Below are 21,050 nucleotides of genomic sequence, written 5' to 3'. Positions count from 1 at the left end.
TACAGCTTCAGGTTATGAAGCTCCATCCTCCCAGTTTCCTCTCCTCAATTCACTGCTCTTTTACAATTTTTGGGCCTGAACCTGCAATGGTGTCCTTGGGCTAGGAAAGGATTGTTTTGTCTAACTAGACTGTGAAGAGAACTTGCTAACACTTTATATGAAGTTCAGAGTTCTATACCAAAGCAGTACAAAATCTGGAAAATAGGAAAGTTGAAACTTCAGGCATCAATCTCATTCCTTGTAAGCTCTCCTGTCTGCCACTCACTCCAGCAAGGATGACCTTTGTTGTTCCACACTGCATATGTTCTTCTGAGTTCTGTTGGAGCTGCAGTTTTTCCCTTGTCAGTTTGTTCCTTTTGGCTTCTAAATATAGCTTTTATTCCTTTGAACATGCATTATTGGCCTCACACACTGCCAATAGCAAGGAATAGATTGGTACATAAAGAAACCATGGAGGATTACAAAACCACTAGTGTTTTCTCAGGTTAATTGTGTGAGAGAGAGTGAGCAAAATACAGTGTCTAGGCTTAAAGGAATGCTGCTAGGAATACATTTTTTTATTTGTATTCTGAACAACCGTGCAGTGAATGTTCCTGACTTCAGATATATTGGACTTCTATTTTTTTCTGTATTAAGCCATTGACTCCTTCCTGCTGCTGCACAAATATTTTTTGTTGTTAAAAAAAAGTAAATTTTATTTTTTTTAATTTAATCAATTCATAAGAAACTTTAACCATTTAAATATATTTGCACTCTGTCATTTTTAGTCTTTTTATAGATGACTGCCAAGTTTTATTTATTAACTAAATATTGGTTATCATCTAGAACTGCTGCTGCCATGGGCAAAGCTCTTAAGTGTTTGAAGTTAATGCCTGAGACTTCCTCTATTTCTGTGCTAGGCTACTTAGGAACAAAAACTAGCTTTTGTGGGCAGCTTTACTCTGGAGTGAAGTTTGTGGTACAGGAATATTTGCTTAATTTGGGGCTGAATATGCCTTATCCCAAACCTGTGGAGGCACAGCTGCCATCCTGAGTGTTCCTGGGCAATCAGAAGTCAACAGAAGTTTGTGAACATTATTAATAACTTGAATACTGATAGCTCTAGGAAGCAGATTTGCATTAAGGTAGAGGCTCCTGAAGCTAAGAGTTCATACAGTTTTAGTCTCTATTACAATATAACACATTATATGGGAATGTTACAAAAAGTGTGATTCTTACAGGCCCCATTATGCTCACAGCTAGAACTGTTTACTCTGAAGTCTGTTCCTTACTGGTTGTGACAGAAAAAGCACTTTGAAAATCTCAGTATGGATGTTAAATTCCTTTTCCAAAGACACTTGGCTTGGGACAGCACTTTCTGGGGGGAAAATGACCATGCTGGATGTCACTTTGCTGCCTTCCTTGAGTTCTGGCTGCAGTGTGCAGCAGAGGAGGTTTGATAGCAGGGGTTACGACCAGCAGCATCATGTTTGGGCTCAGAGATCTGGATCCTGAGAGGCCAGTGTGAGCTGGGCTTCTCCTCCAGTGAGAATAGCATGTTCTGCAATTAAAGCAAATTTAAAGAGCTGCTTTATCAGTTCTGATGGTTTTTGTCTTCATTTTCCTGTTTTATGTTTGTGTTGGCATTGTGTGCACATATGAGAACACATATTTCTTCCTCTGGCTTTTATTTTTATTTGTACAGTCTGTGAAAGAATTTGTTAACCCTACTCAAAGATAAATTTGAAGAAAAATCACTCTTTCAGCGTTGGAACCCTGGTTACTGAGAATTTCAGACTTTCTGTGCTGCCAGGCACTGACCCCCAAGAGAACACTGCATCGACCTGAGGCCGTGGAGAAGGCTTCCAAAATGGAATGACAGAGCTGGGATTGTGGGTGTGGAGCTTGAATAGAGGTGTGTAATATCACATGGTGGAAAACTCAAGAGTTTAAGGGTTTAAAATATAATAATATTTTATGTAAAGTATATGTATATGTATATGTATAGCAAGATGGAGGTTTTAGGGTCGGTTCAAAATGGAATGACAGAGCTGGGGTTGTGGGTGTGGAGCTTGAATAGAGGTGTGTAATATCACATGGTGGAAAACTCAAGAGTTTAAGGGTTTAAAATATAGTAATATATGTAAAGCAAGATGGTGGTTTTAGGGTGGGTGGTCCTTCTTCTTCACCTTCTTCTCCATGGGTTTGGGTGATTTGGTGTAAATGGATAAAAAGGTCTGTGTTGGGGGCACAGGTTGTTGGGTTAAAAGTAAAAATAATTTGGGTGTAATTTCTTAATTGGACAGGTTATCCTTAAAAGGCCTTGTAAAGAGGGAGATAAGGCTCCATTTTTACTTTGTTAGAGTGAAGTGCTGTAGAACTCATGGTTTGTGAGATTGTAACATGGATAAGAACTAATAAACATCTGAGTCTGAACAAGAAATACCATCTCACACATTTAATCCTGACCCTGGCAAAAAGAAGTTAAGACTCCACATTTCAGTTACATTCTTAAAAAAAAATAGTAAGGAAATTCTTTGGTGAAGAGTACAACCAGCTGTTTATGAGCTACACTGCCATTTTCATACCAGTGATGATTTGGACCTGGCTAGATCCCTGGATGCCCGATTCAACTAAACATTTATTTTCTTCCTTGTGATGAAATTACATCAAATGTCAGTGCTGCTCTCCTGTTCAAGTTTTAGCTTGAGCTATTTGCAAAGGTGCAGGGGTGAACCTTCCTATGAAATAGCACTGAAACACATCCAATGCTCATGGATTGGGATGGAGGAGGAGCTTGGGAGGCAAAAGTCTTCTGGTTGTGCAGAAAACACAGGGTGGATGCAGTTCTTGGTGCTCCATATACAATTTTGATCTGGAGAGCTTAACAAAACAGAGTTTATTTGGATCACCTTTGCACCCTGCAGCTTTGAAAGGAAATTGCTGATGTTTCCCATTTAATTGAGGACAGAAATCTGCAATCTGAGAGCTGTACTGAAGTCATGAGTGCTGCTCAGGTAGCCAGCCAGAATGCCTTTGGATAGCTGCTTCCAGGAAATACCTGGAATTAATAATGAAGGCTGTATTCCAGTTGCTCTCTGAGTGGTAAAGCATGTGATGTTCCCTAAGCCCTCAGCTGGTGATGAAAGTTTTGAGGGTCAGAAAGTTTAAAAACACAATTTATTTCTTAATAGGTAGAATTTATGTCTGAAAACGAAACTCATGTTTTTGTTCTTGGAGAGCAAGTTGATTCTGCAGCCTTTCCTGCCATCAATGGGGACTGCAAAGGCCTCTCTCCCTGAACATGTTATGGAGTTTATAAACACTTCCAATACCTGGGGATTTCTACATCTCCATTGCATTTAAGGAAAAACTGAAGATGGATTTATAAGTCATGCAGTTTCAATGCATAAATCCCATTTCCTTAAAATACCTGGCTAAGAAAGAAATTTGACTGTGCCTTACGAGCAAAAACTTAATAGGAAAAACATTTTGGTTTGTAACAGTTTAATAGAAAGCACCAGCTGAGCCTGATCCATTTAAATGGCAACAGCAATTATTGTCACTGCAACAAATCCTGTTGCTCAGGTAAAGCCTCATTTGTTTAAAACTGTCCAAAAGTTGTTGCTTTAATCAGAAATGTAAAAGTATCCACTATGTTAATCATTGTGTTATGAAGGCAGGAACAGGGGAAGGTGCCAAAGAACATTTGGGACTGTTCTGGTCTGTATTGAGGTATTGGCTTTTAATTCAAGTATTTATTTGTCCTTTATCTATTTGGTGATAGTGGTCATTGGGGGATTTCTTTTGGGCAGTTTAGGAATTCTTTTAGCAATATCAACAAAGCTTATTTGGTGAACTTTTATTTTAAATTCATTTAAGAGTTGTTCCAAAGACAATTTTCCCTTTAATACTGTCATCCAAAATGGAACATTAAAGTAAAATACAGTTATTCAAATTCCTGTATCCATAGACTATAATTAAATTAGCTTAATTATCTCTTTTCTAAAAAGAATTCCTGGAGATTTTTAATGGAAGTGCTGTATGGCTTTGTGATCCTTAAAATGCTGGGTTTATAGAGGGCTGTTGTGATTCTCCATATGACTTTTTCTTTTTTTTTTCTCTAATGACAACAAAGCATAATTCTATTGATGAAAGGCCATTATTACAGAAATCTCCCTCTTAACAAACTCCCAGCATCTGACATGAGAGACAAAATTGTCTGAGGACAACATTTTTCTGTTGAAACACGTGAAGAAGTTAAGTTAATTTTGACTTCTGGAGACGGGGACCCAGAGCTTTTGGGAAAATCAGTTCAGCACCACTGACAGCGCCGCTGTTAACTCCGCCCTGGGGCTGGGAGAGCCGAGCAGAGCCCTGCTGGATGGAAAGTGCCTGGGTGTTTTGGGTTTTTTTTTCCTAGAAGACAAGAATGCTCTGTTATTAGATTGCTGGATCTTTGTTTGCATTGATTTTTCAAAGCAAAGATCACTCTAAATGTAGAGTATTTGAGTGGTCTCTGAATATGAGAACTGCTGACTGTTTCTCTGTCATAAACGACACCTTTTTAATTTGGGCTTCTTAAAAATGCCCCCAGTTTTGCCCATATGCTCTCAGATTCTCCCTAAAATGTTAAGAGCTTTGTATGCTTGTCTCTTTTCCTTCTGTGGTGACATTTTTGGCCTGAGACTGAGCTTTTAAAGAATACTCTTTTGAAGGACTAATCCTTGGTGCCAAGATTGTTTAATTAAAACTCTCTTCATCAGATATCTGTATTTTCTTTGAAAAAATAATAATCTGCCAGAACGATGATTTCAAAATATATTGGTGGAGTATGCTTTAAATATATGATTAGTTTGTAGGCACTTGAAATTTAATTTTACAGTTTTCTCCTATCCCATGAGTTCCCTGCTGTGGCTTAATTGTTACTGGCAGTGAAAATCTGCAATAATCTCAAAGACATCTGGTTCCCTCAGTTTTATTAACTTGAAGCAGACAGGAGCAGATATATTACAGAATACCTATGCCTCAAATACTTGCAATCTTCAAGAATATCAATTATGTCTCATAAAAATGGCTCGACCTTTTGTTCACAAACTGTTTAGCTTTCTTAGTGTTGGGTGAAAAGCATTTAAACCTTGTTTCTGGTGTGAGCTGTGAAAATAACCTGATATTAAGATCACATGGAGTTCGAGAGCTAAATAGGGAGAAGTTAAAGGTCCAGGAGGAATCTTTATTTTTGATTTCTGTAAGACAGAAAGAAAAGAGGAGCTTCTTTGGTGCCTTCTGGCAGAAGTAGCTGGACTCCAGCAGAGCCACTCTGAATGTGGGGAAAAAAAAATAAATTGCAAGAATATTTGATTGTTGAGTGCAAGGTGAACAGGCTTTTCTATTAGAATTGGGCATTCTATCAGGAATTCAAGGTTCTCTAAAGGACTGGTGCTTTCAGAAGTGTGTCCAGGCTGGGGATGTTTGACCCCTGTGATTGTTCATCACCTCCTGGCACGAGGCACCACCTCACACAACAGTCCCAAGCTTGGGGAGAGCTCAGGTGGCCAAAACCAGTCTGTGTGTAAGGATGAACTGCTGAAATTAAGGAAAAATGTGGCAGCCACTTTGCCGGTCCTTGTTAACTTGAGTTGAGGCCTCACAAATGTTTTTTGGGAATTTTTACCTGTAGACCCATCAATAAATGAAAAACAGATTGTCAAGAAGCCCTGCACTGAACCAGTTGCATTTTCTTAAGTTGGCATAACTCTTCTTTTCCTCATCCTTAGGACTCTTTTGCAAAACCCATCTAATCTCACCCTCCTGTGCCTGCATTTTGTCTGCAATGCCACTATGTGCTGATATTTTCTGTAAATAAATGAAATACTTGCAAATGTGACTGAATATCCAATGGAAACCATTGTGGTGACCAAAACACATCATTTCTTAACCACCTTTTCAGCATAGCATAGGCACATATCATCATTTAAAATGCTTTGGCTTCCCGAGTTGTTGTTGTTGTTATCATCATCATCATTATTATATTATTTCTGAGTAATTATTATTAATTATATAATCATGGGTTTCTCTTGCTGGAAGTATTGGAATGGTTAAATAGAAATACATACTGAAAGAGCATTACATTTATATAGATATATATTTTAACACACTGATTTTTTTCCTAAGTGCATTGCAAAGCCTTTTGGAGTAATAAAGCATTTTAAAGCTGTTCCACACTAGGTAAGCTATATTCATTATTTAAAATGAACAAATAATATTGAATGGCAGCAGAGAGTTGTATTTAGTCTATAAAAGGCTGTGTTAATGGGGACTGTTGTTAGCACTCATGATGAAAACAAGCCTGTTTACTTGAGGTGTGAATCAAAAAAATAGGCAAAAAATGTTCTGTATTAAAACAGACTCAAAAGTATTTGATTTACTGGGGGAACAGGACTTTTGTTCAGGAAAATATTCAAAAAAAGAAAGTAGGCTCATCATCAAGGCAGGTGGGTTAATAGATCAAAGGTTGCTGTTTTGTTCTAACTTAGGGTGAAATACCAGATTCCTTATTTCTGTAGAGCATTTTGCTGTACATTATCTACTCTTTGCTTTTTTGGTGTTTCAACTTGTATTTATTACAGAATCCTAGAAAGCCATACAGCACAACCTCGGCAGGAGCTGTTTGGCTCTGGCACAGCATCTGCTTGTGCTTCCTTTATGTTCTTTTAATGTTTTTTGAGAGCTGCCTAAGAAAATTTTAGGAAGTAGAAATTCTTTGAGCACTTGAGAATTCCTTTTTGAGTTTAGAATATTTAAAATTCTTTCTATATTATAGGCATTATTCCCTGAAACCAAGTCAGAAATGGGAGAAATTAACCTGAGTGCAAAGAGGGAGGTTTTGGTGACTGCCCAGGAGTCCAGACCTTTGTCCTGGGAGGACCCCACAGATTCCCACTCATGTCTTCCAGGACATTGAGGTATCTGCAGAGGGAGGAAGCATGGTTGGTAGCATTTGTGCTTGGAAAAATAAGGTAAATCTCTTGGTAGTAAGGAAAATGCACCAGTGTTGTGAAACTCATGGGAAGATGGAGGAAAAGGCACTGCTGTGCACAGATTCAGCAGAATTTAATGGTTTGGAAATCTGGAGCACCCACTGTAATAATTTGCTAAAGTTGGACAGGAATAAAACTTAGGCAGGAAATGTTACTGGTGTTGCTGCTACTTGTGTCCACTAACTCAGACCTTTAAATCACAGCAAAATAAATAAAGTATAAAATAAAATAGGATAAGAGCAGCAAAGCACAGTTCTGCCTACTCAGCTACTTGTTGCTGTAATAAAGCAGATGGAGAGGACAATATATTGAATTACTTTGTGTGCAGAGACCCTGATGTATTTTCCCCCATTTTTTCCTTTCTGTGTGTTTTATTTTCTGATAGTGCTACCTCACAAATGCCATTTCAGTATCTACTAAATGTTGCATTTGGCTGGGAGAATTTACTCCAATTCTAATCCATTCACTGCTCACGCATTGGGTGTAACATGAGAGACTTTCTAGCACATTAAATCAAAATCAATGACAGCCCAAACTTTTCTTCCATCTTTTTCTTCATTTGATGTTGTAATGATTGCTTCAGGAAAGCACATTTGAAATGAATGTGAAAATAGCAGGATGTTCAAGCAGCAGGATGAGTTTGGGATAGGGAACAGCTGAATCAGCACCAAGTGTTGATAAGGATATCTATTATATATTATATTATATAAGTGTACTATTATATTATAGTATATTAATAATATGTTCTATATTATAATTTATACAATATTATGGTATATTATAATATATATGCTAATATTTACTATATTATACTATATATTATTCATCTAGTATATTAATAATATATAATATAGTATATTAGTACTATATTACAGTATACTATTATATTATGTAAGGATGCACTGTGTATTTTTACAGTTTTAAAGAAGTCCAGAGCAATATTTTTAATAATTATCTGCTTCTGTGAAAGTGATGGTAAAGCCACAATTTTTAAAACAAATGGAAGAATGCTTAATATTTATTAACATGGGGCTTAATTTTATAATTTATTATTTGCCATTGCGTTCCCTGCTGATTAAACTCTTGCATGAACTGTTGTTCAGAGTGTGATTTGTTTCTAATAGGCATCAGACTGCTCTTTACTCTGTTTTATCTTCTTTTTTCCCATAAAACTGGTAGATTGAGATGCTGGCAGTGTCTGTCAGGTGGACTACAACTCATTAGCAGTCCACTGAGATAGATCTTCAGAAGCTGCTGTGGCTTGGTGGTTGGAAAAAAAGGATTAAGATTTGCTTCCAAAGGCAGGCAGAAATTGGCACTAACAGGTCACAATACTTGGTGTCGTGGCTTGAACAAACTCACCCAAATTGTGCTAATTCTGTACTGGGGGGGGGGTTAATCTGGGATTATCCTGTATAATCACAGGCCACTTGAGGTTTGAAATGAGATTTTCATGCTGTACTTGGCTTTTTTTTCTGCAGCGTTCAGCCTGTGGTTCCCTTTGGAGGTGAACACAGGTAAGGAGATGGAGCAGGAAAGATTCCATGTGCAGCTGGGAATGTGGGAGAGAGCCCACAGGGGTGAGGGGAACAATTTCATCCAGGTTAAATAACTCTCTGGAGGAGTGGAAGTCTACACAGGAGGGACAGACTTACCTGAATTCAAAAAAGTGATTAAAATGATAACACTTAAAAGGATGTGGAATTGTTGTTAAACCTAAGTAAATATCTTGCAGGCAGAATGGGGACTATCCAAGAATCCTGAACCAGAAAAACAGAGTTAACCTACTTATCAAAATGTTTTGAAAAGTAAACACCAGAAATAAAGTGTCATTGTTAAAGAGCAGAACAAGGGGGCTGTAAGAAGCAGGAAGATACCCTGCCAGGAGGTGAACCTGTGCTCAAGGGGGATGATACAATGGCTGGTGACTCCAGAAGGTTAAACATAAAAAAAAGGGGGGGAGGGAAGGTGAATAATAAATCCATATTTTTCAAATACATCAGAATTAAGAAGCTAGAGAGTAAGGCTGATAGATGATCAAGGTGTAGAAGGAACACTCAGAGAAAATAAGCCCACAGTAGAAACTTAATCTTCATTTTTACTCCCGTGTTCTTCGCCCAGTGTTATCAGGCAATGGAAACCTTTCCAATAAGATGACATAAATTCTGAAAGCTTACACAGCTTTCAAGAGCAGTTCAAAGAAATGAATGGGCGAGGAACTCTTTTAGGGCTGATAAATACAAAGATGTTCTCTGCCTCGAAATTTGCCTGAGCTGCACATCACAGGATGCTGGGAGAATGCACCGCAGTAATCTTACTTACATTTCCTGAAAATTTCCTTGAGCCCCCTCTTACTGCCTTGTTCTCCTCTCCCTTGCCTGGAAAGCTTTGCTGAGGGATTCAGCTGCATCAGGATCTCAGGACACTGGAGCAGTGGCAGGATCTGAAGTGTCAGAGTGTGGTATTCACATTCTCTGAACAGAGAGAGACATAATTCCCTCTCCCAGGATTTTTCCTGGGGAAGGCAGTGAGAAGCTCAGAGAAGAGGAGAAAACAATTCTTATCTCTATCCACTGCTCCTGTTGTTGGCACATGTGGAATGTGTTATGGAGATTGTTTACCCAAAGTGATTTGTTAATTGGACACTGGTGAAGGTTGTTTTGATTCCTTGGCCACTTGGGTCAAAGCTGTGTCCTGGCTGTCTCCAGACAGTCACAGGGTTTTTCTTTATTATTCTTTAGTATAGCATTGATTTAGTATAGTATAGTATACTTTAGTATAGTATCTCTTTAATATAGTATAGTATTAGTGTAATATAATATAGCTTAATAAAGAGTTTGTTCAGCATTCCTGAATCACGGAGTCAGAGCACGTTATTCTCTGGCTGGAATCTCCTTCTGCTGCATCAGAGGTGTTCAGCACCAGGCAGTTTGCTCTCTGATCTTCTCCCAGATGCATCTTCCAGAGCTGCTGTGATGCTCTGGGGTGCAGAGGGATGGCACGGAAGCGCATCAGCCACACTAGAAAGGAGGTGTTTTGGGAAAGGGAGATTGCTTTTGGGCTGCCTTGCAGCCCCTAAAGAAGTAGTCAGTTCTCAGCCAAAAAAAAACCTGAAAAACCCCAGGTGTTGGAATTTTGGTTCTTGAGAATTTTAGATTTTTTGTATTGATGGGCATTGATTTTTAAGAAAATATTTTATTTGATTTGAGGTTGTAGAAAATATTTTTAGACTTAAAGGATAGAATTAAGATTATGAGTTTGTATTTTAAATAAAAAAGTGTAATATTATATGATAGAAAATTTAGAGTTTAAAAGTTTTAGAATATGATAATATATGTATAAGATAAAAATTTTAAAGTAGTAACTATTCCTTCTTCTTCACCTTCTTCTTCGTAAATTTAAGTAGTAATACATAATTAAATAAAAAAATCCGCATTACAAACCACAAGTAATTAGTTACTAAGCTAAAAGTAAAAGTAATTTATGTACCATTTCTTAATGAAACAATTTATCTTTAAAAACTGTATTAAAAAATATAACTCCATTTTTAACTTATTAAGATAAAATATTATAAAACTCACAATTTATATAAATATAAACAATATATAATAAATAATATACAGACATATATAACATATAAATATATATAAATAGAATATTTTGCCAATATAATATAGATATATAATATAAATAAAAATTAATAAACATCTAAATCCAAACAAAAAAATGCCATCTCACAAAAACAACCCCAAAAAAATTCAACATTAAGTGGCGTTTTGTGTGAGGATGAACTCATGACCCTGGTATGGACTGAGTTGGGTGGATGATTCTGGGCTGTGCTTGTTGCCAGCAGCATTTACCTGTGCCAGGTACAGCTCCTGCCCATCAGCAGAGCGAGGGAGGAGCTGCTGCCTGCCCAGGGCTGGATCACACAGTGACGTATGGAGGTGCTCTGCCACCACCTCTGCTGTAAACTGGGTGGTGGCACTGTGGGGTATGGCCTGATGGAGCTAGAAGAAGTGACATTAGTTTCACTTGCTGATAAATTAGTAGAAAACTCTGGTGTAGAACTCGAGATTCTGCTTTTCTAAGCAGTGTTTGGTATTTATTCTAACACTACTTAGTCTATTAGACTGCAGAGAAACTCACACATTTCACTTATTTCAGGACAGATTACAGTTGAACTATGGGATATTTCCTAGAATTTCCTGTGGGAAATGGATTTGTAGAGTTCTCAGGGTCTGACAGAAGGCCCACACAGTGTGCATCCATATGCAAACTTTGAGACAAGAAATGCTGACTTAGAAATGCCATGGAATAGCACAGACATTGCTGAGAGAGAAATGGAGCTAGAAAAACGTTTCAAAGGATGGCCTTGCAAATAAGACTGGATACTTTGGAGAAATAGAACAGTGAAAGATGCATTGTAGTGGGACCCACGAGGGGTAGTTTTAGATGATTGGCTTTAAGGCATCTACAGCATGGCATGGCAAAAAGCTGACAGGCCAAGAAACACTTACAGTGCATTGTAATTAGGAAATAGTTGGCTTCTGATTGTGATGGTGTGAATTATAACATCTGTATTGTCTCACCCTTCTCATCAGACTGAAAATGGAATAAAAGTTTTCAAAACACCTCTCAGTTGCCCCATCTCTGGGTCAGAAAAGGGTGTTGTCTGACATTTACCTATGTGCTGATCATTTTGGGCTGCTGTGGAAGACGTTGCAAAGACTGAGCAAGCAGCTCTTCTTCATGACTCTATTTCCAAATAAACCTTGTACTACTCAGCACTAGGATCATTCTGCTTGGGAATCTTACATGCAGATAATCTCCACTAAAATCTGATACCTATTCCCTTGATCTTCATTGCTCACTACATTTGCCTATTACATATTTTGTATCTTAGGTGAGTAGATTTGTGGAAGTCAGGGACCAGAGTATGTCTGAGATGGTGGACCCATTTCTGCTCATGACATGCTGATCAGCAAAATATTTAATTTTCTTATTTATATCTTAGTAATGTAGAGTACAGAAGTGAAAGAGGATGTTGAGCTCTTGCTGTCACCTTCTGCCCTCAGTTCTCTGAGAAGTGATGTACAACATTCAGGCCAAAAGTTCAGATTTATGATGTTTCACAAAGGGTTGAGTAGGAATTAAATGAACATATTCAGACACTTTTTAAAAGATAGTGGCTTTTATCTTGTGTACTCATTTGGATATTTCAGCTAGTTTAGGGTTTATTATAGATGTACTTAAGTTATTTTCTTGATCCAGTATTGATGGAAATCTTTTATAGACAGGAAGTAAAAGAAGAAAATTGTTTCTAACGGTGGTTTTCCAATTTCAGCTTGCAGAAAGTGACTCTGAAATCACCAGCAAGTCCTTCTAACCCCAAACCATTCATTTGATGTGGACATTACAGGAATTTTTCAATGACAGGTTAAGTTAGGAGCACACAATTCATTTCCATTAATTGTTAATTTTGAAGAAAGGAGTTCATGAAATTAAACCATTTGGCTTCTTGGGAATGAGGCATTTATAGATGATCATTTACCATGCACCAAAGAGTGTTTTTAAACTTTTGTAAATGAAAATCAACGAGTTCTAAGGTAATGATTGATATTTGCTGAATAACATGTACCTTCTGCTAATTTTTGGATGCAGATATTGTGATTATTCTCCAACTTTGTGCCCATCACATTTAATTGATTTCAGTGGCACTGCATTGGGTTCACGTCAGTGTAACTGCTTACAAGTCCAAAGACATAGTTGCAAAGATATTCTCAGTTGCCTTAGAGTTGGGAGAGAGCAGCATTTGAAATGTTAAAACTTAAACAATTTTGTTATTAAGCAGGCTGTTCTGAGATTTGTTATGTGCTGTTGTACCAAAGTTTGAAGGCTGGGAATTGTAAATGAAATTTTGCTGCTGGGCTTTTTCCTGGCGCTTTCCTTGATTGTTGTAGGAAAGGGACTAAATGAGGAAAATGTACAATTTTAATCTCTTCATTTGACAGTTACCAGACAGTTATCTGGTATTTGAACTGCAGTTACAAGCAAATGAATGCGAATATTTTTGATTTGTATGCTATTAGATAGATAGATAGATAGATAGATAGATATTGAGACTACAGATGAGATTTTAATACTTATTTAACATGTTCAGGGTATCTCACCCTAATCAAACAGTGGAAATTCTTAATTCACATTGACTTCAGTGCTTAATCCAATATGAATGTTGTGCATCACCTGCTAGTGTAAGGAAATAATATTCTCTGTATCACCATAGTGACATAGAAGTGCAGGAGGACCTAAGGGAAAAACTCTCAGTTATTTAGAGATTTGTGCAGGCCAGGGAATTTTCTGCACTGTTCTGAAGCAGTTGACCAGGGAGCTCACAGATCTCTCTCTTGCTTTGTTCAGGTTAATACTGTGTGTTTACTGATGCACATCTGCAGCTCAATAAGTGCCTTTGCACCAGTCAATTCTTACATATTCATCCCCTGGCAATTCCTTTCTGAAATCCACATCCCATATTGTCTTCTACACCTCAGTAACTGCAAAGTGGGAAGAAATAATTGGCTTGAATAAAACGACTTTTTCAACTCCTTTGTTAGTTACTGTCTGAATGACCACTGTCAGTGCTTTCAAAGCAGCATCAAATAGATTAATATAAATTATTGCCAGTGGTGGTTCAGCCTGGCCTGGCTCAGCACAGAAATGCAGCTGGAGCATTCGTAAAATCAGTTCTGGTTCATGCAGTCATAAAAACTGTTCTTACTGCTCCTCAGCCATGAATTTCTGCAGGGTTTTCCATTGCTCTACTCAGTCTCTGAAGATGAAAATGGGAGAGAGGCTGCTTTCCTTCTGCCCTGGGCTCTTGGTGGTTTCCAGGTGAGGTCAGAAGGGCACCTATTGATTGCCAATGTGAGTGGGTGCTAAATCAATTGGAAAACCTGGGCACAATGAAGAGTCATAAAATTAAACCTTCACCTGACTGAGTATGAATAGTGATAAGTGCTCAAGCAGAGGTCATGAGTGACAGAACTATTCACCTATGCCAGCCACTGGGATAAATTATGCATTTTCCAATTAATGTTTAATAAATGTCACTATTAAATATGGAATTCAAAACCACGGCTAAGAAAACAGTGCCATCGTCGTCTTCGGGCCCATTTGGAAGGAGTGCATTATGAATGTTGGTTATGGAGTGAAGTTTTGAAAAATAAATTTTTCAGCAACCATACCAAATTTATGTAGGTCTAAATACCTCTGGAAGCAGAGCTCTTGTTCAGAGTAACTCATCATTCTGATTGGAAATAAGATGATTTATGTTTTAATTCTATACAGATAACAAAATTAAAATAATAGAGGATTATTTAATCTGTTTGAATTTAAAGCTGGCTAGACTTCAGTATCAGTGTTTGCCTCTTTTCCTCCAGCTACTCCTTCCACACCCCTGCAGAGCCCTTGCCAAGGTGTGTCCATCTGCCTTCTCCTTGGACCACCCTGTCTTCTTTCCACCTGAAACTCTCCTGCTGTCCTCCCTTCACTTGGCAACTCATCCCACACACTCAGTCCCTGCTCATCTGCCTGCTCTCTGAAGAAGTTCCTGGGAAGGTTCTGCACCTGCTGCAGGAATATCCTGTTTGTGGGAAAAGCAGGGAGAAGGTAGTGCCACCAAATACCCTGGAAACTCCATACCCCCGTAGCTGCAGCTTCTTCTCTGAGGGAACAGATGGAACCTAACGGGGTGAAGGTGTCTTGCTCCACATAACCTGATTGTGATTCAATTTTATGAATAAAAGTGAAAAACCGAGTGTGCAGCTCCAATATAGGTAATGGCATCTGATGCTATGTTTATTTTTGTTTGGGTTTGGCTCTGGGAGGAGAGTGATTTTAAACATTTTGGACTGCCACAGAAATACCATCTGTAGCTCTCTCTAGGTTTTCTAATAGTTTCCAGGTCACTGATCACTTTTGGTGGGGGAGGTCTAAGCTGAAGAAATTGCTCAGAATTCATCTCACCCTTACCACAGGATTAATGAAAAAGGGAGGAGCTATACCAGTGACAAATGCCAAATGCTCAATGAAAGGTTTGATTTGACAAAGGTTTTGTCAGGGGCTCACATACAATTCAGAAGAAGGTTATTTCTTTTTTCATCAGAAAGCAGGAGTAAGTGTAAGAATGTAAATTTGGTTTAATTCCAATTAATCTTTTGCTAAAGTAAATCCTGAAAAAGTGGAGACAAGACATGCAGTTACTACTCTATAACTGCACTAGTATGTGGCTTCTTAATGAGCCACCTGAGGGAGGTCTTGCCTGTTGATGAATAGTTTATACTTTTAAAATGTGTTAGGCACTTGACTTCTTGCTCCATAGGGAGTTACACAGATGGCTGAACTTCCATCAGGGGAATATACTGATATTAGTCAAGAGATGCTACAATGACTAGGGATTTCTTTAAAGCTCCCTGTATCCCAAATTTAAAAGAAATAAAAAATAAAAACAAACCAAACCAAAACAACCTTCTGTTGAGATGTTTTTTATTTGGGTCACAAGATGTTCTTCATAAACTCACAAGTAATTTTCATCACACAAACCAACCTTTAATCCAGGAGAAGCACTACCAGGTGAGCTCTTATTGCAATTTTACAGAAAGAAGAGAGTTACAAGCAAGGGAAATTTTCTCCTTTACTGTTCAAGAACCAGCTCCTGAGTGGGATGCTGACCCAGTGGGAGCAGTCTCAGTGCAGCTTGTGGCACTGCCTTATCACTCACCTGTTTGTGATCTGGGGGCTCTGCCTGAAGAGAACAGGATGGTGATGAGCAGAGGCACATGCAGTTCCTGCAGGTGTGGTAGCAGGGTGCACTCTCAGAGCTCTGAAGTCTAGAATCCAGTCCTCAGAGTCCTACAACCACGTGTGAGTCAAGCTTGGGAGGTGTCTGCTGTGAATGTGCTACTCAGATTGCTCCTTTGGGCTTTTTAGCAAGGGCTTTACTTCTGATAACTTTTGAAAGCCTAAATGCCGGGGGAAATGCCCAAGTTTACCCCTGGGAAATGTTACATGGATGTGTATATATAGATTTTTTTGTTTCACTTTGTGAGGAATGTAGTTTCAGAATTTGAAGAAACCAATTTTCTCGTGCTGAGCTTTGTTATGGAGTTACATAAACCATCCATCATGCAAATTCCAAATACATTAAGCTAAGTGTTTCAGGCTAATTGACAATGTTCCATTAATTTCCACTGCTGAATAGGATCTGGAACATTTCTAATGCAGTTATTTTTCCTTCCAACTCGTGCATCACAACAGCCCTCTTAGTGCTGCTTTTGGTCTGTTCTCTTCCAATTTTAAGAAAGATATGTTATACAGCAGTAATTTATCAGGTTTTTAGCTATCTGTCTGTACTGGGGAATTGAGTTTGTCTGCTCACAACAGGACCTTAAATTATTTCTTTCATTACCCTACATTGGTCTGTTGTCTTGAGATAATTATAGTAACACAGGATATGTAAGGACAGAGAAAATTGTCTGTAAGTCAAACAACTTCTGTTGTCTATAAAGAGGAAAAGAGAGAAAAGGTCCAAACCAGCTGTTGTTAGTTTCGTAGTTTTGAAATTTTGCTTTACCTGAAAATCATTGTCAGAGAAAAAGCTGCAGTGCTGAGAGGAAAATTATGGAGAAATGGCCTTGACATTTAGAAAGTAGGTCCCAAGCCTTTTAAGTGATAAGTGAGGATGTAACTTAAGAATGATGAATAGCCATAAAGGCCATCATTGATTTTTATTTATTTTAGTTTTTTAATAGCATTTTTATGCTGATTTGTTGAAGACCACAAATTAGAAATATGTGCTGGTTAAATGTATACTTTTCTTCTTTGTGAAAGTCCAAACAGCTGCCACAATATTTGCAAATTTGTACATTGCTGTAATACCAACTCTTTGAATAAGGGTAAGAAAAGTTGATTAAGATCAGATACCATTGAAATCAGTTGGAGAGCCTCCAAAACAATTTAGACACGTGATAGTATTGCTGAGAAAGTTAAAATTAATAGCATTTTGTTAATGGAGGCCATGTTCAAGTAGTTATAGTGCAATGCTCTGGCAGATCCCCATCAAGCTGAAGAAACGGGAAGAAAGAAAACATGCTTTCAAATATTTTATTTTGCTAAAGTTGCTCATTTTGTTTTGCTTCTCTTTGTGATGCTAATGAAGGGCACAAAATAAGTAGCAGATTCTGATTTTCCTTTCCCTAACCCTGTTGAATCACGCCTTAACATACAATGGCCACATGGAAATGGGCTGAAATCAGTTACAGAATAATATATTACCCTCAGTAAGAATGGAGTTAAGCTGCAGCTTTATTAGCGGCAGTAAGAGCAGTGTGGAGTTTATTTTAGTAATGGATTTCTCTGAAACATCTGCTGTGCTGGACTGATGGGGCCAAAGTCTGGAGCTGCAATCTCAGTGAACTTTGTCACTCAGTAATATAAGAGTGAACAAATTCTCTGTTTGAATTGTGCACAAATATCTGAACATACCTACAGTCACTTCTCTAGAAGAGAATAAATCCTTTCTGGGCAACGCCCAGCCATGTTTCTCAAGGTTAGAAGGGTTCTCTTGGCTAGTGCTTTCTCTTTGCAGCACTGGGAAGGTGAAACACCAAAGACAAGGCTGTCAAGACAAAATTTTGTAACGTATTTGTCATGCTAACATTACTTGGTAAAGGAAGGTACTTACAGGCCACTGTGAAAGTTTATTTTCATTCTTTAGCAATGTTTTACAAAGAAATTCTCCTTAAATGCTTTTAGGCTTTCAAAATGGTATGGATTTTGTGAAACTTCAGGTAAACAAGCTGAAAAGAATATTTTGCAGCTTGTCTTCTATGAAGGAGGGTACGGCATAAGAGAAAGCAAACATGATTGGCAGAGCTTTTGTACTCTTTCTCTTCAAAAACCTTTAAAAAATAAAAAAAAAAAAAAAAGCTGAGTGACTGAGTCATATTCAGTAGACCAGAAAGAAAATTTAATCTCCTTTGTACTCAAGTGCATGGATCAGTTACAATGGGCACTTCAGTAGGCTTGTGGGCTGGGGCAGAGCCAGAGCTGCCCATCACTGGCAGCAGGAGAATATCCTCATTCCCAGAGTTCTTCTGCAGCCCTTGGGAGTTCAGCTATCCCTCTCTGCTGCAAGGGAATTTTCCCCCAGAAAACCGGGGTGAAACTTGTAACTTTCTGTTCAGATATTCAGGTAGTGCTTCCAGAAATGCTGAGTTCCAGGTTCAAATGACCAGGAGTTGCATTTAAGGTCAGTAGATACCACTGGCTTAATCTCCTCACGTGGACACAGGTGAACTCTAATTACCTTCATAAATAGCAATTTTGTCTACAAAAATAATATAGCACTGGGGGGAGGGAAACCAGATTAATCCTTTTGTAGCATAATAATCACAAATATAGGCATATTAGTGTGTGTGTAACATAATACAGATGTAATAGAATCAAAAGGGAAGCTTGTGTTCCACAGCTAGGCTGGCAAGAGCCCCCACCTGAGGGTGTGAATATCAAATACTTCCACAACACTTTGTGATTTCTCTAGACCCATCAGCACTGCCCAAAGTTCTTGATAATTTTTTTTTGTGCTTCTAAAGAAATATGTTATTTTCATGCAGGCATGTACGTATAAAAGTATTTTAAGCAGGTGTTATGGGCTGAAAGCAGGTGACAAGCCCTCCAATTGATGGAAGAGTAATCTCCTTTCTGGAAAATAGTTCAAAAGCTTCTCAACATGTTTGGGCTCTGGCATATTGGCCTATTTCTCTGCTAACACTTCAGTTACCATAACTGTTTGGCAAAGTGAGACAAGCAGGTGTTATGGGCTGAAAGCAGGTGACAAGCCCTCTAATTTATGGAAGAGTCATATCCTTTCTGGAAAATAGTTCAAAAGCTTCTCAACATGTTTGGGATCTGGCATGTTGGCCTATTTCTCTGCTAGAGACTTCAGTTAACCATTTGGCAAAGTGGGAATATGCTCTGTGTTATAATATGAAGGTGTAACACCATTCACTTTCCATTTCATTCCATGTATAGAAGAAAGAGCTTTCTTAAAAATTCCACTCTGATCTTTAGCCTGATTCATTCTCCTAAATGTGTTTCAGAACATTTTTGTGTAAATTATTCAGGAGAATACATTCTCTGGCCTCAGATTTTGAAGATAAACCCTTAAATATCAGATAATGCTTCCTCCTTCCCTTCCCTCACTGGAGCCTGGCATGTCTGCAAACCAACTCAAATCCACTGTGCTTGCTGGTAAGAGGTTCTGTCCTCTGCACTTCTGGGGACTGACTGTGTTATGGCCTTCAGCAACGAGGAAACCCATAGGGAAAGAGCTACACTGAATCCCAAACCAGCTGGCTGCTCCAAGGGACAGGAGGTTAAGCTCTGTTGGAGCCTTTCCTAATCACACAAGCCAGGATGGAAGAGAGAAAACTGCCTGCTACCTAAACAGACTCCTAAGCTCAGCATAAAGGCTCCAGGAGCAGGGTACAAGCTGTGCCTTGTGCAGAGGGGACAGAAAGGGCTGGGTGATGGAACCCGGGCTGCAGGAACCAGCGTGTATCCCTGCAGGCGTCAGATGAGGCCATTGTCAGTGCAGGCACCCCCAGCACAGGGAGCAATGTGCTCTGCCTCCATGATTCAGAAGGCTGAACAATTGTTTTATTAAAACTATACTACATTACACTAATGCTATATTAAATTACATACTAAAGAAATGGTATACTATAGAGATACTAAAGAGTACTAAAGAATATTAAAGAAAAACTCGTGATTCTCTGAGACAGCCACATCGCTTGAAACAACTTTCACCAGGGTCTAATTAACCAAATCACTTTGGGTAAACAATCTCACATTCCACATGTGCCAACAACAGGAGCAATGAATAGAGATAAGAATTGTTTTCTGTTCTTCTCTGGGGTTCTCACTGCCTTCCCCAGGAAAAATCATGGGAGAGAGAATTATGTTTCTCTCTGTTCAGAGAATGTGAATACCACACTCTGACACTTCAGATCCTGCCACTGCTCCAGTGTCCTGAGATCCTGATGCAGCTGAATCCCTCAGCAAAGCTTTCCAGGCAAGAGAGAGGAGAAAAGGCAGTAAGAAAGGGTAAAGTGAAATCATTCACGGCTGTGAAAGCACAGTGTTAAAAACTGGAACTGAATATTCATGCTGGGAATGTTACTATCATCCAGGCTTTTAGGGGACTGCCTGAATGGGTGAAATGAATTCTTTTTCCATTTAACTCCGTGGCCAAATTTACTTGCTTTAGTAGGAATAGGATTAAAGTCTTTGATAACAGAATTTCCTGAGGAAGGAAAGTATAGCGTGGCCATGGACAAATCTAATAATTTTTCTGCTCTAATCATCTTATGCCTCAAAGAGGAACTTCTACCCCAGGGGGGCTGGTATTTACATAATTGTAATTTATTGGGTAAAGAATTTTCCTAACGCAAAGAAACATCAAAGTGTTTGTCTTTGTCAAGTTCCAGAACAATTTTCAAGTTCACATGGAAACCAAAGGTAAAGGAAAATATTCCTTTTAGACCAATTAGACAGAAATGGCATGCAATATTTGAAATCATATAGGCTGTTTGAGTATTTTTAATGGAATGCAATTAGCATTTTGTGATGAGCACTTATCAGTGCTGTCTCTGGCTGAGGGGGTGGGCTGGTATTTACATAATTGTAATTTATTGGGTAAAGAATTTTCCTAACGCAAAGAAACATCAAAGTGTTTGTCTTTGTCAAGTTCCAGAACAATTTTCAAGTTCACATGGAAACCAAAGGTAAAGGAAAATATTCCTTTTAGACCAATTAGACAGAAATGGCATGCAATATTTGAAATCATATAGGCTGTTTGAGTATTTTTAATGGAATGCAATTAGCATTTTGTGATGAGCACTTATCAGTGCTGTCTCTGGGTATAATATATATCAGTGCTGTCTCTGGCTGAGGGGGCGGTTTGCTGGAGAA

Source organism: Pyrgilauda ruficollis, unplaced genomic scaffold, assembly GCF_017590135.1.
Source record: "Pyrgilauda ruficollis isolate IOZ18807 unplaced genomic scaffold, ASM1759013v1 scaffold119, whole genome shotgun sequence".
In the NCBI taxonomy this organism is placed as follows: Eukaryota; Metazoa; Chordata; class Aves; order Passeriformes; family Passeridae; genus Pyrgilauda; species Pyrgilauda ruficollis.
This window is presented reverse-complemented; position numbering follows the sequence as displayed.